General features: G+C 65.9%; 1 pseudogene; it reads left to right on the top strand.

The window, feature by feature from the left end:
* The first annotated feature begins 587 nt into the window (after positions 1–587).
* Positions 588–11,548, top strand: LOC136304595 (CUGBP Elav-like family member 3; annotated as a pseudogene).
* Positions 11,549–11,841: the final 293 nt, after the last annotated feature.

Here is an 11,841-nt window from a genome sequence, read left to right as displayed (position 1 = left end):
GGGACACTGGGGACAGTGGGGACACTGGGGACACCGGGGACAGTGGGGACACTGGGGACACTGGGGGCACTGGGGGCACTGGGGACAGTGGGGACAGTGGAGACACGGGACATTGGGGGCACGGGGGACACTTGGGGGATCAAGGGGAAAGAGGTGGGATCCCCCAAATCCAGCCTGGGACGGGTGAGGGTGATGGGCACTGGGGTGACATCCATGGTCCCATATCCCGGGGGGTTGGTGGCACTGGGGTGGGCTCCCTGGGGCAGTGGTGGCAGTGGTGACAGCGGTGACACGCGTGTCCCCACAGCTGATGCAGCAGCAGGCCACCCTGGTGGCACTATGGCAGTGGTGTTGGTGACACTGGGGGGGTGGTGGCAGTGGTGACAGCGGTGACACGCGTGTCCCCACAGCTGATGCAGCAGCAGGCCGCCCTGGTGGCACTGGGGGCACTCTGGGGGGTGGTGGCAGTGGTGACAGCGGTGACACACGTGTCCCCACAGCTGATGCAGCAGCAGGCCGCCCTGGTGGCACTGTGGGGCACTCTGGGGGGTGGTGGCAGTGGTGTCAGCGGTGACACGCGTGTCCCCACAGCTGATGCAGCAGCAGGCCGCCCTGGTGGCCGCGCACTCGGCCTACCTCAGCCCCATGGCCACCATGGCCGTGCAGATGCAGCACATGGGCACCGTCAACCCCAACGGGATCATCGCCACCCCCCTGCCACCGTCCTCAGGTAACCGGGACAGGGACAGGGACAGGGGGATGGAGGGGACGGAGGGGACAATGGGGATAGAGGGGACAGTGGGGACAGGGGGACAGAGGGGACAGTGGGACAGTGGGGAGAGAGGGGACAGAGGGGAGTGGGGGACGTGGGGACTGGGATGAGGACATGGGGATGGGGGCACGGGGTACACGGGGGTGGGGACATGGGAATTGGAGTATCGGGGGTGAGGGGCGGCAGGGATGAGGACAATGGGGAGGGACACCAGGGATGGGGACACTGGGAATGGGGTCACCAGGGATGGGGACACCGGGGAAGGGACACTAGGGAGGGGACACTGGGGAGAGGTGGCAGTGGGACTGGGACATGGGAATGGGGACACTGGGATCGGTCACCAGGGGATGGGGACACTGGGAATGGGGACAGTGGGAATGGGGACAGTGGGAATAGGGACACCACGGATGGGGACACTGGGAGTTGAGGGTACTGGGGAGGGTCACCAGGGATGGGGAGCAGTGGAGTTGGGGACATGACGAATGTTGGGGACATCGTGGCTGGGGACATCCAGGTGCCGTGGGGACACCACGGGTGGGACACCAGGGGGCACCTGGGATGGGGGACACTGGGGATGGGGACACCAGAGAGGGGCACTGGGGCTGGGGACAGTGGGGCTGGGGACATCGGGAAGGGGACATGGGACACAGGGACACCTGGAACAGGTGACACTGGGGATGCGGGCACTAAGGAGGGGGACATGGGGACACCTGGAACGGGGGACAAGGGACACTGGGAATGGGGGATATGGGAGATGTGGGGGTGTGGTGGCACCTGGGAATTGGGGCAGCCGGGGTGGGGACACCATGGACAGGACCTGGGATACAGGGGGACACCAGGGGCGGGACAAAGGAAAAGGAGGGACACCTTGGATGGGACACCAGGGATGTGACATGGCATATGGAGGGGACATCATGGATACGGACACCATGGGCGGGATGGGGACACCATGGGTGGGATGGTGACACCATGGGCGGGATGGGGACACCATGGGTGGGATGGGGACACCATGGGCGGGATGGGGACACCATGGGTGGGATGGGGACACCATGGGCGGGATGGGGACACCATGGGTGGGATGGGGACACCAGGGATGGGATGGTGACACCATGGGTGGGATGGGGACACCAGGGATGGGATGGGGACACCATGGGTGGGATGGGGACACCAGGGATGGGATGGGGACACCATGGGTGGGATGGGGACACCATGGGCGGGATGGGGACACCATGGGTGGGATGGGGACACCGCAGACGGGACAGGGACACTCAAACCCCACCGGACCCGTGGGGGGGTTCCCCACCCTCCGTCAGAGTCGGGCCCCTGGGGGTCACAGTCCTGGTGACCCCGAGGTGTCCTGGTGGTGACCTGGGGGTGTCCCCCTGGTGTCCCTGCGGTGTCCCTGCAGTGTCCCATGGGTGACGTGGGGGTCACCTGGCTGTGACCCCCGGGTGACCCTGCGGTGTCCCCGCGGTGTCCCGTGGTTGTCCCCGGGCTGACCCGCGGCGGTGACCCCCGGGTGACCCCGCGGTGTCCCCGCTGTCCCCAGGAACCAGCACGCCCCCGGCCATGGCGGCCACCCCCGTCCCGGCCCTTGCGGCCCCGCTGAGCGTCAACGGCTACAGCCCGGTGCCCGCGCAGCCCGCGGGGCCCCCCGCCCCCGACGCCGTCTACGCCGGGGGGGTCCCCCCGTTCCCAGGTGCCCCCCGAGCCCCCCCCGACCCCCCCCCGCGCCCCCCCGAGCCCCCCACCCCCCCCCTAACCCCCCCTGTGCCCCCAGCCCAGAGCCCCGCGGCCCCCGGGGACCCCCTGCAGCAGGCGTACGCCGGCATGCAGCACTACACTGGTGGGTACTGGGGGGACTGGGGGGACTGGGGGGGGGATGGGGGAGTGGGGGGAGTGGGGAACTGGGGGGAGCGGGGAGAGTGGGGGGGACTGGGGGGTTGTTGTGGGGTACTGGGAGGCACTGGGGGGAAACTGGGAGGGCACTGGGAGGGGATTATGGGGCACTGGGGGGCACTGGGAGGGGGTTGTGTGCTACTGGGGTCACTGGGGGGCACTGGGGGGCACTGGGGGGCACGGGGGGCACTGGGGGGCACTGGGGGGCACTGGGGGGTACGGGGGGCACTGGGGGGCACTGGGGGGTACGGGGGGTCCCGGGGGGGCACGGGGGGGCACTGGGGGGCACTGGAGGGCACGGGGGGGCACTGGGGGGCACGGGGGGTCCCTGGAGGGCACGGGGGGGCACTGGGGGTCACTGGGGGGAACTGCGAAGGGCAGTGGGGAAGTTCTTGATGGGACTGGGGGTCACTGGGAGGGACTGGAAGGAACTGGGAGGCTGCTGGGGGTGTTGTGGGGGCCCTGGTGGCACCGGGGTGACCCCGTGACCCCGTGTCCCCGTGTCCCCGTGTCCCCAGCCGCGTACCCGGCCGCCTACGGGCTGGTGAGCCCGGCCTTCGCCCCCCCGGGACCCCTGCTCGCCCCCCCGCCCCCCCCCGCAGCAGCAGCAGCGCGAAGGTGAGACCCCCCAGGACCCCCCAAAACCCCCCGGCACCCCCCAAAACCCCCCGGCACCCCCTCGGCACCCCCCCCAACACCCCGAGACCCCCCCGGGATCCCCCCAGAAGCCCCGAGATTCCCCGGAATCCCCAAAACCCTCCGGGGAGCCCTGAAACATCCCGAGACCCCCGAGATACCCCCAACCCCTCCCCTCCCAGACCCCAGAGAAGTCCCGGGACCCCTGAGACCTCCCCAGGACCCCCCCAAAAACCCCTGTGACCCCTGAAATGCCCCTGGGACCCTCCTGAGACCCCCCGGGACCCCCCCAAACACACTGGGACCCCCAAAACCCCAACCCCCCCCTTGAAACCTCCCCGGGACCCCCCCAGACCCCTCAACCTCCCCCATGGGACCCCCGGACCCCCTAAACCCCGGAGACCCCCCAGGACCCTCCTGGGACCCCCCCGGGAGGGGCTTTGGGGTGTCCCAGGGAATTGGAGGGGCTGGAGGGGCCCTAGGGGTATTTGGGGTCACCCCCTGGAATTTGGGGTGTCATGGGGGGCTGCGGGGCCGTGTTTGGGGTCACAGGGACAAGTTTGGGGTGCAGGGACAGGTTTGGGGTCTCAGGGTCGGTTTTGGGGTCGCGAGTCAGGTTTTGGGGTCCCAGGTCGGGTTCTCGGGTCCCGCGTTGGGTTTTGGGGTCCTGGGTATCAGTTTTGAGTTCACAGGACCTGTTTTGGGATCCCGGGTTCAGTTTTGGGGTCCTAGGTTGTATTTCGGGATCCCGGGTTCAGTTTTGGGGTCCCGGGCTCAGTTTTGGGGTCCCCGCCGCGGGGCGGCGCTGTTTGGGGGTCCCAGGTTGTATTTTGGGGTCCCGGGCTCAGTTTTGGTGTCCCAGGCTGGGTTTTGGGGTCCCAGGTTGTATTTTGGGGTCCCGGGTTCAGTTTTGGTGTCCCAGGCTGGGTTTTGGGGTCCCAGGTTGTATTTTGGGGTCCCAGGTTGTATTTTGGGGTCCCGAGTTCAGTTTCGGGGTCCCAGGTTGTACTTTGGGGTCCCGCCGCGGGGCGGCGCTGTTCGGGGTCCCAGGTTGTATTTTGGGGTCCCGGGCTCAGTTTTGGTGTCCCAGGCTGGGTTTTGGGGTCCCAGGTTGTATTTTGGGGTCCCGGGTGTTGGTATAGGGTCCTGGGTTCAGTTTTGGGGTCCCGGGTCAAGTTTTGGGGTCCCGCCGCGGGGCGGCGCTGTTTGGGGTCCCAGGTTGTATTTTGGGGTCCCGAGTTCAGTTTTGGGGTCCCAGGTTGTATTTTGGGGTCCCAGGTTGTATTTTGGGGTCCCGAGTTCAGTTTTGGGGTCCCAGGTTGTATTTTGGGGTCCCAGGTTGTATTTTGGGGTCCCGAGTTCAGTTTTGGGGTCCCAGGTTGTACTTTGGGGTCCCACCGCGGGGCGGCGCTGTTCGGGGGTCCCAGGTTGTATTTTGGGGTCCCAGGTTGTATTTTGGGGTCCCGAGTTCAGTTTTGGGGTCCCAGGTTGTATTTTGGGGTCCCAGGTTGTATTTTGGGGTCCCGAGTTCAGTTTTGGGGTCCCAGGTTGTACTTTGGGGTCCCGCCGCGGGGCGGCGCTGTTCGGGGTCCCAGGTTGTACTTTGGGGTCCCGCCGCGGGGCGGCGCTGTTCGGGGTCCCAGGTTGTACTTTGGGGTCCCGCCGCGGGGCGGCGCTGTGGGGCGCAGCCCCAGGTGTGACCCCGCTCCCTCCGCAGGCCCCGAGGGCTGTAACATCTTCATCTACCACCTGCCCCAGGAGTTCGCCGACACCGAGATCCTGCAGATGTTCCTCCCCTTCGGCAACGTCATCTCCGCCAAGGTCTTCGTGGACAGGGCCACCAACCAGAGCAAGTGCTTCGGTAGGGACACGGGGACAGGGACGGGGGGACACGGGGACATGGGGACACGGGGACAGGGACGGGGACAGGGGGACACGGGGACACGGGGACACGGGGCATGGACAGGGACACGGGGACAGGGACATGGGGACAGTGGGGACACAGGGACAGGAGAACAGGGGACAGGGACAGGGGGACAGGGACATGGGGACATGGAGACAGTGGGGACAGGGGGGCATGAGGACAGTGGGACACAGTGACAGGGACATGGGGACAGTGGGACATTGGGGACAGTGGGGACAGGGGACGCGGGGACAGGGACAGGGACAGGGGGACACAGACATGGGGACAGGGGGACAGGGACACCAGGACACGGGGACAGGGGGACATGGACAGGGGGACAAGGGGACACGGGGCCATGGGGGCACGGGGACAGGGACACGGGGACACGGGGACACGGGGACAGGGGGACATGGACAGGGGGACAGGGACAGAGGGACACGGATAGGGACACGGGGACACAGGGACAGGGACATGGGGACATGGGGACACGGGATAGGTGATGGGACAGCAGGGACATTGGGGATATTGGGGACAGCAGGAATATTGGGGACACCAGACAGGACATTAGGGACAGTGGGGACAGGGGGCAGCAGGGATAATGGGGACAGTGGGAACATCAGGGACACAGGGATATTGGGGACATTGGGGACATCGGGGATACTGGGAATAATGGGATAGGGGATCTGGGGACACTGGGGACACTGGGGACACTGGGATATGGGGACACTGGGGAACCTGGGATATGGAGCAGGGGATGTGGGCGATGGGAGACGGGGGGACAAGGAGGGACAGCAGTGACGGGGCTGGGAGCGCCGTGATCAGCCCTTGGGGACATCGCGGCCAGGGACACCATGACCTGATGTCCCCGATGTCCCCAATGTCCCCTCTGTCCCCTGCCCCAAATGTCCCCATTGCCCCCTTCTGTCCCTCATGTCCCCATGTTCCAACGTCCCCCATGTCCCAATGATGTCCCCATGTCCCCCACGGCCCCAAATCCCTCATGTCCCCCCTTCCTGCATGTCCTGCATGTCCTCCATGATGTACCCACGTCCCCGATGTCCCTCATGTCCCTCATATCCCCTGATGTCCCCATGTCCCCGTGTCCCCGTGTCCCCGTGTCCCCGTGTCCTCGCTGTCCCCATGTCCCCGTGTCCCCGTGTCCCCACTGTCCCCATGTCCCCGCTGTCCCCGTGTCCCCGCTGTCCCCGTGTCCCCGTGTCCCCGCTGTCCCCATGTCCCCGTGTCCCCGTGTCCCCATGTCCCCGTGTCCCCGTGTCCCCGTGTCCTCGCTGTCCCCATGCCCCCGTGTCCCCGTGTCCCCGTGTCCTCGCTGTCCCCGTGTCCCCGTGTCCCCATGTCCCCGTGTCCCCGTGTCCCCGTGTCCCCGCTGTCCCCGTGTCCCCGTGTCCCCATGTCCCCGTGTCCCCGTGTCCCCGTGTCCTCGCTGTCCCCATGCCCCCGTGTCCCCCTGCCCCCGTGTCCCCGTGTCCCCATGTCCCCGCTGTCCCCGTGTCCCCATGTCCCCGTGTCCCCGTGTCCCCGTGTCCCCATGTCCCCGTGTCCCCGTGTCCCCGTGTCCTCGCTGTCCCCATGCCCCCGTGTCCCCCTGCCCCCGTGTCCCCGTGTCCCCATGTCCCTGTGTCCCCGTGTCCCCATGTCCCCGTGTCCCCGCTGTCCCCATGTCCCCATGTCCCCGTGTCCCCCTGCCCCCGTGTCCCCGTGTCCCCATGTCCCTGTGTCCCCACTGTCCCCATGTCCCCGCTGTCCCCGTGTCCCCATGTCCCCGCTGTCCCCGTGTCCCCGTGTCCCCCTGCCCCCGTGTCCCCGTGTCCCCATGTCCCTGTGTCCCCACTGTCCCCGTGTCCCCGTGTCCCCAGGCTTTGTGAGCTTTGACAACCCCGCCAGCGCCCAGGCCGCCATCCAGGCCATGAACGGTTTCCAGATCGGGATGAAGCGGCTCAAGGTGCAGCTCAAGAGGCCCAAAGACGCCAACCGGCCCTACTGAGCCTGGTGAGGGCCCCGCCAGCCCCGGGACAGCCTGGGACAGTCTGGGACACCCCTGGGACACCCCTGGGACAGCCTGGGACAGCCTGGGACAGTCTGGGACACCCCTGGGACACCCCTGGGACAGCCTGGGACAGCCCTGGGACAGTCTGGGACACTCCTGGGACACCCCGGGACAGCCTGGGACAGTCTGGGACACCCCTGGGACAGTCTGAGACACCCTGGGACAGTCTGGGACACCCTGGGACACCTGGGGCACCCCGGGACACCCCGGGACAGCCTGGGACAGCCTGGGACACCCCGGGACAGCCTGGGACAGTCTGGGACAGCCTGGGACAGTCTGGGACACCCCGGGACAGCCTGGGACAGTCTGGGACAGTCTGGGACAGCCTGGGACAGCCCTGGGACAGTCTGGGACACCCTGGGACACCCCGGGACACCCCGGGACAGCCTGGGACAGTCTGGGACAGTCTGGGACAGCCCCGGGACCCCTGAGAGCCCCCGAGGAACACCCTGGGACCTCCCCAGGGATCCCCGCAGAGCTGGGAACACCCCTGGGACCCCCCCCAGCTCAGGGACCCTCCTGGGATCTCTCTGGGAGCCCCCCTGGGACCTTCCAGCCCCTCCTCCCCCCACCCCAGGACCCCCAGAGACCCCCCCAGGACCTGGGAGCCACCTTGGGATCCCCCCGAGAACCCCCCGGGCTGGGAACCCCCTGGAGCCCCTCAGGACCCCCGGGTTGGGATGTTCCCGTCGGGATTTGGGGCGCCCCAGGGTTTGGGGGGGGAGGGGCTGGAAGTGCCCCCCGAACTCCGTTTAACCCCCCCTCCCCCCCCCCCATCCCCAAATTTTCCCTCCCCAGGTCCGGAGGCTCCGGAGCAGCACCTTTGGGTGCCCCCCGCCCCCATTGCAGAGCAGCCCCCTCCCCCCACCCCCAGCGGTGCCCGGGGGGGGGCTCGGTCCTGCTGGGGGGGGGACCCCAGACCCCCCCACGCTCAGGAAGGATGGACCCCCCCTCCAGGCCCCATCCGAGCCCCCCAGTCCAGCCCAGTCCGGCCCAGTCCGGCCCAGTCCGGCCCAGTCCGGCCCAGTCCAGCCCAGTGCAGGGTGCCAGCGCCCCCCCACCCCGCTCCGGTTTTTGGGGGGGTCGTGCCCACCCTGGGGGGTCCCCAAAAGGACCCAACACCCCCCCCCCCCCCGGGACCCTCCTTGGGGCTTTTCTCACCAAACAGGACCAAAAGCAGCTCCAAACTGGGGGGGGGTCCCGGGGGGGTCCCGGGGGGTCCCAAAGGGGGGACACGCCCCCCCCCATCCCCCCCCCAAATCCTCCCCGGGGCGCAGCGGGACCCCAACACTGCCACTGCCACCCGCTCCGCCCCCGCGCTGCCTCGGCTTCCCCTCGGGACGGGCGGGACTGGGATGAACTGGGATGAACCGGGATAAACCGGGATAAACCGGGATAAACCGGGACTGGGATAAACCGGGATAAACCAGGACTGGGATAAACCGGGACTGGGATAAACTGGGACTGGGATAAACCGGGACTGGGATGAACTGGGACTGGGATAAACCGGGACAAACTGGGACTGGGATGCACCAGTATTGGGATGCTCCATTACCGGGATAAACTGGCACTGGGATGGATTGGTACCAGGATGGACTGGGACTGGGCTGGACTGGGATTGGGATGCTCCATTACTGGGATAAACTGGCGCTGGGATAGACTGGCACTGGGATGGATTGGCATTGGGATAGGCGGGTGCTGGGATGGACCAGTCCAGGGATGCTCCTTTACTGGGCTGGACTGGTCCTGGGTTGTTCCATCACTGGGGTAAAGTGGCGCTGGGATGTCCCGGGACTGGGATGATCCATCACCGGGATGGAGCCGCACTGGGAGTGTCCCACATCGGGACACTTGGATCCAGGAACGCTCCGGCACCGGGATGGACGGGCACCGGGATGGACAGGCACTGGGATGTTCCGGCACTGGGATGGACGGGCACCGGGATGGACGGGCACTGGGATGTTCCGGCACTGGGATATTCCGGCACTGGGATGTTCCAGCACTGGGATATTCCAGCACTGAGATGGACAGGCACTGGGATGTTCCGGCACTGGGATATTCTGGCACTGGGATATTCCAACACTGGGATGTTCTGGCATTGGGATGGATGGGCACTGGGATGGACGGGCACTGGGATGTTCCGGCACTGGGATATTCTGGCACTGGGATATTCCAACACTGGGATGTTCCGGCACTGGGATGGATGGGCACTGGGATGGACGGGCACTGGGATGTTCCGGCACTGGGATGTTCCGGCACTGGGATATTCCGGCACTGGGACATTCCGGCACTGGTGCGCCCTGGGACCAGGATGCTCCGACAGCAGGAAGCTCCCATCCCGGAATGTTCCGCCCTGGGGATGCTCTGACCCTGGGATGACGATCCCACGGAAGGGTGGGATGCTCCAGCACTGGGAATGTCCCACAGCGGGACGCTCGGATCCAAGAACGCTCCGGCACCGGGATACCCCGGCACTGGGAGGGTCCAGGATTGGGGTGCTCCCAGGTCAGAGGGATCCAGCACCGGGATGTTCCGACACCGGGATGATCCGACACCGGGATGATCCGACACCGGAACGTTCCATCAGATGCTCCGACATTGGAATGATCCGATCCCGGAACGCCCCGACCATGGGACGCCTCAGCCCCGGGATGTCCTGACCCCGGGATTGTCCCCACTCTGCGATTGTCCCCGCTCCGGGATTGTCCCCGCTCCGGGATTGTCCCCGCTCCGGGATTGTCCCCACCAGGAGCCGGATGGGGACAGTGACCGATCCTGGGAATTCCTGGGAACTCCAAACCAGCCCAGCCCGGGGGACACCGGGAGCGGCCGGAGCAGGGACAGGGACACGGACACACGGACACAAGGACATGGACACGGACACACGGACACACGGACACATGGACACATGGACATGGACACATGGACACGCGGCTCCGGCTCTGCCCATCCCCCCAAAAATCCCAAAAAAATCCCAAATCCGGGGGGTGCCGGCCCCCACCAGCCAAACCGGGGTCAGGTCCAGCCCGGAGCCGCCCAGGCCCCCAAACCAGTGACCCCAAACTGGGACAGTGACCCCAAACCAGTGACCCCAAACCAGTGACCCCAAACTGGGACAGTTACCCCAAACCAGTGACCCCAAACCGGGACAGTGACCCCAAACCAGTGACCTCAAACTGGGACAGTGACCCCAAACCAGTGACCCCAGTGACCCCAAACTGGGACAGTGACCCCAAACCAGTGACCCCAAACCAGTGACCTCAAACTGGGACAGTGACCCCAAACCAGTGACCCCAGTGACCCCAAACTGGGACAGTGACCCCAAACCAGTGACCCCAAACTGGGACAGTGACCCCAAACCAGTGACCCCAAACCAGTGACCCCAAACCGGGACAGTGACCCCAAACCAGTGACCCCAGTGACCCCAGACTGGGACAGTGATCCCAAACCAGTGACCCCAAACTGGGACAGTGACCCCAAAACAGTGACCCTAAACCAGTGACCCCAGTGACCCCAAACCAGTGACCCCAAACTGGGACAGTGACCCCAGACCAGTGACCCCAAACCAGTGACCCCAAACTGGGACAGTGACCCCAGACCAGTGACCCCAAACCAGTGACCCCAAACTGGGACAGTGACCCCAAAACAGTGACCCCAAACCAGTGACCCCAGTGATCCAAACTGGGACAGTGACCCCAGACCAATGACCCCAAACCAGTGACCTCAGTGACCCCAGACTATGACAGTGACCCCAAACCAGTGACCCCAGTGATCCAAACTGGGACAGTGACCCGAAACCAGTGACCCCAAACCGGGACAGTGACCCCAAACCAGTGACCTCAAACTGGGACAGTGACCCCAAACCAGTGACCCCAAACCGGGACAGTGACCCCAAACCAGTGACCCCAACTGGAACAGTGACCCCCCAAACCAGTGACCCCGCACCAGTGACCCAAACTGGGGCAATCCCCCCTCCCAGCCCCCCCAAGTGGGGTCGGTGCCACCTCAGCCCCCCCAAACTGGGCCAGTGTCCCCCCAAACTGGGCCAGTGTCCCCCCAGACTGGGTCCGGACCCCCCCAGCCCCCCCAGCCCGGGCTCGGCGCCCCCCCGGCCCCCTCCCCCAGTGCCCCCAGCACCCCCAAACCAGTGCCCCCCCCGCCCCCACCTTCACCCCCGCCCCCGCTGTACATACGGGGGGCGCGGGGCCCCCTCCGTGTCCCCCCGTTTCGGGGGGCTTTGGGACCTGCCGGGTTGATTTTGGGGGGTGGGTTTGGGGGGGGTGGGGTTGGGGAGGGGGGGAGGGGGGGCAATGAAGCCCCCCCCGGGCTCGAGGCTTTATTTATTTGCTATTTATTGCAGTTCCTTTCAGAATCGACTTTTCGTTTCTCTTTTTTTTTTTTGGTTTGTTTTTCTTTCTTTTTTTTCTTTTTCTGTCGAAATAAATTAAAAGAGAAAAAAAAAAAAAAGAAAAAGAAAACCCAAACACTTTAAAAAACAAAAAAAAACCCCTCCCTCTCCGAATTCCCAAAAAAGTGCGGAAGTTTGAAACCATCCCTGGGTTC

The sequence above is a fragment of the Chamaea fasciata genome, unplaced genomic scaffold (assembly GCF_029207755.1).
Source record: "Chamaea fasciata isolate MVZ Bird 193981 ecotype frontalis unplaced genomic scaffold, bChaFas1.0.hap1 SCAF_126, whole genome shotgun sequence".
NCBI lineage: Eukaryota > Metazoa > Chordata > Aves > Passeriformes > Sylviidae > Chamaea > Chamaea fasciata.
Note: the sequence above shows the minus strand (reverse complement) of the source record. Positions and strands in the feature narration are given on the sequence as shown.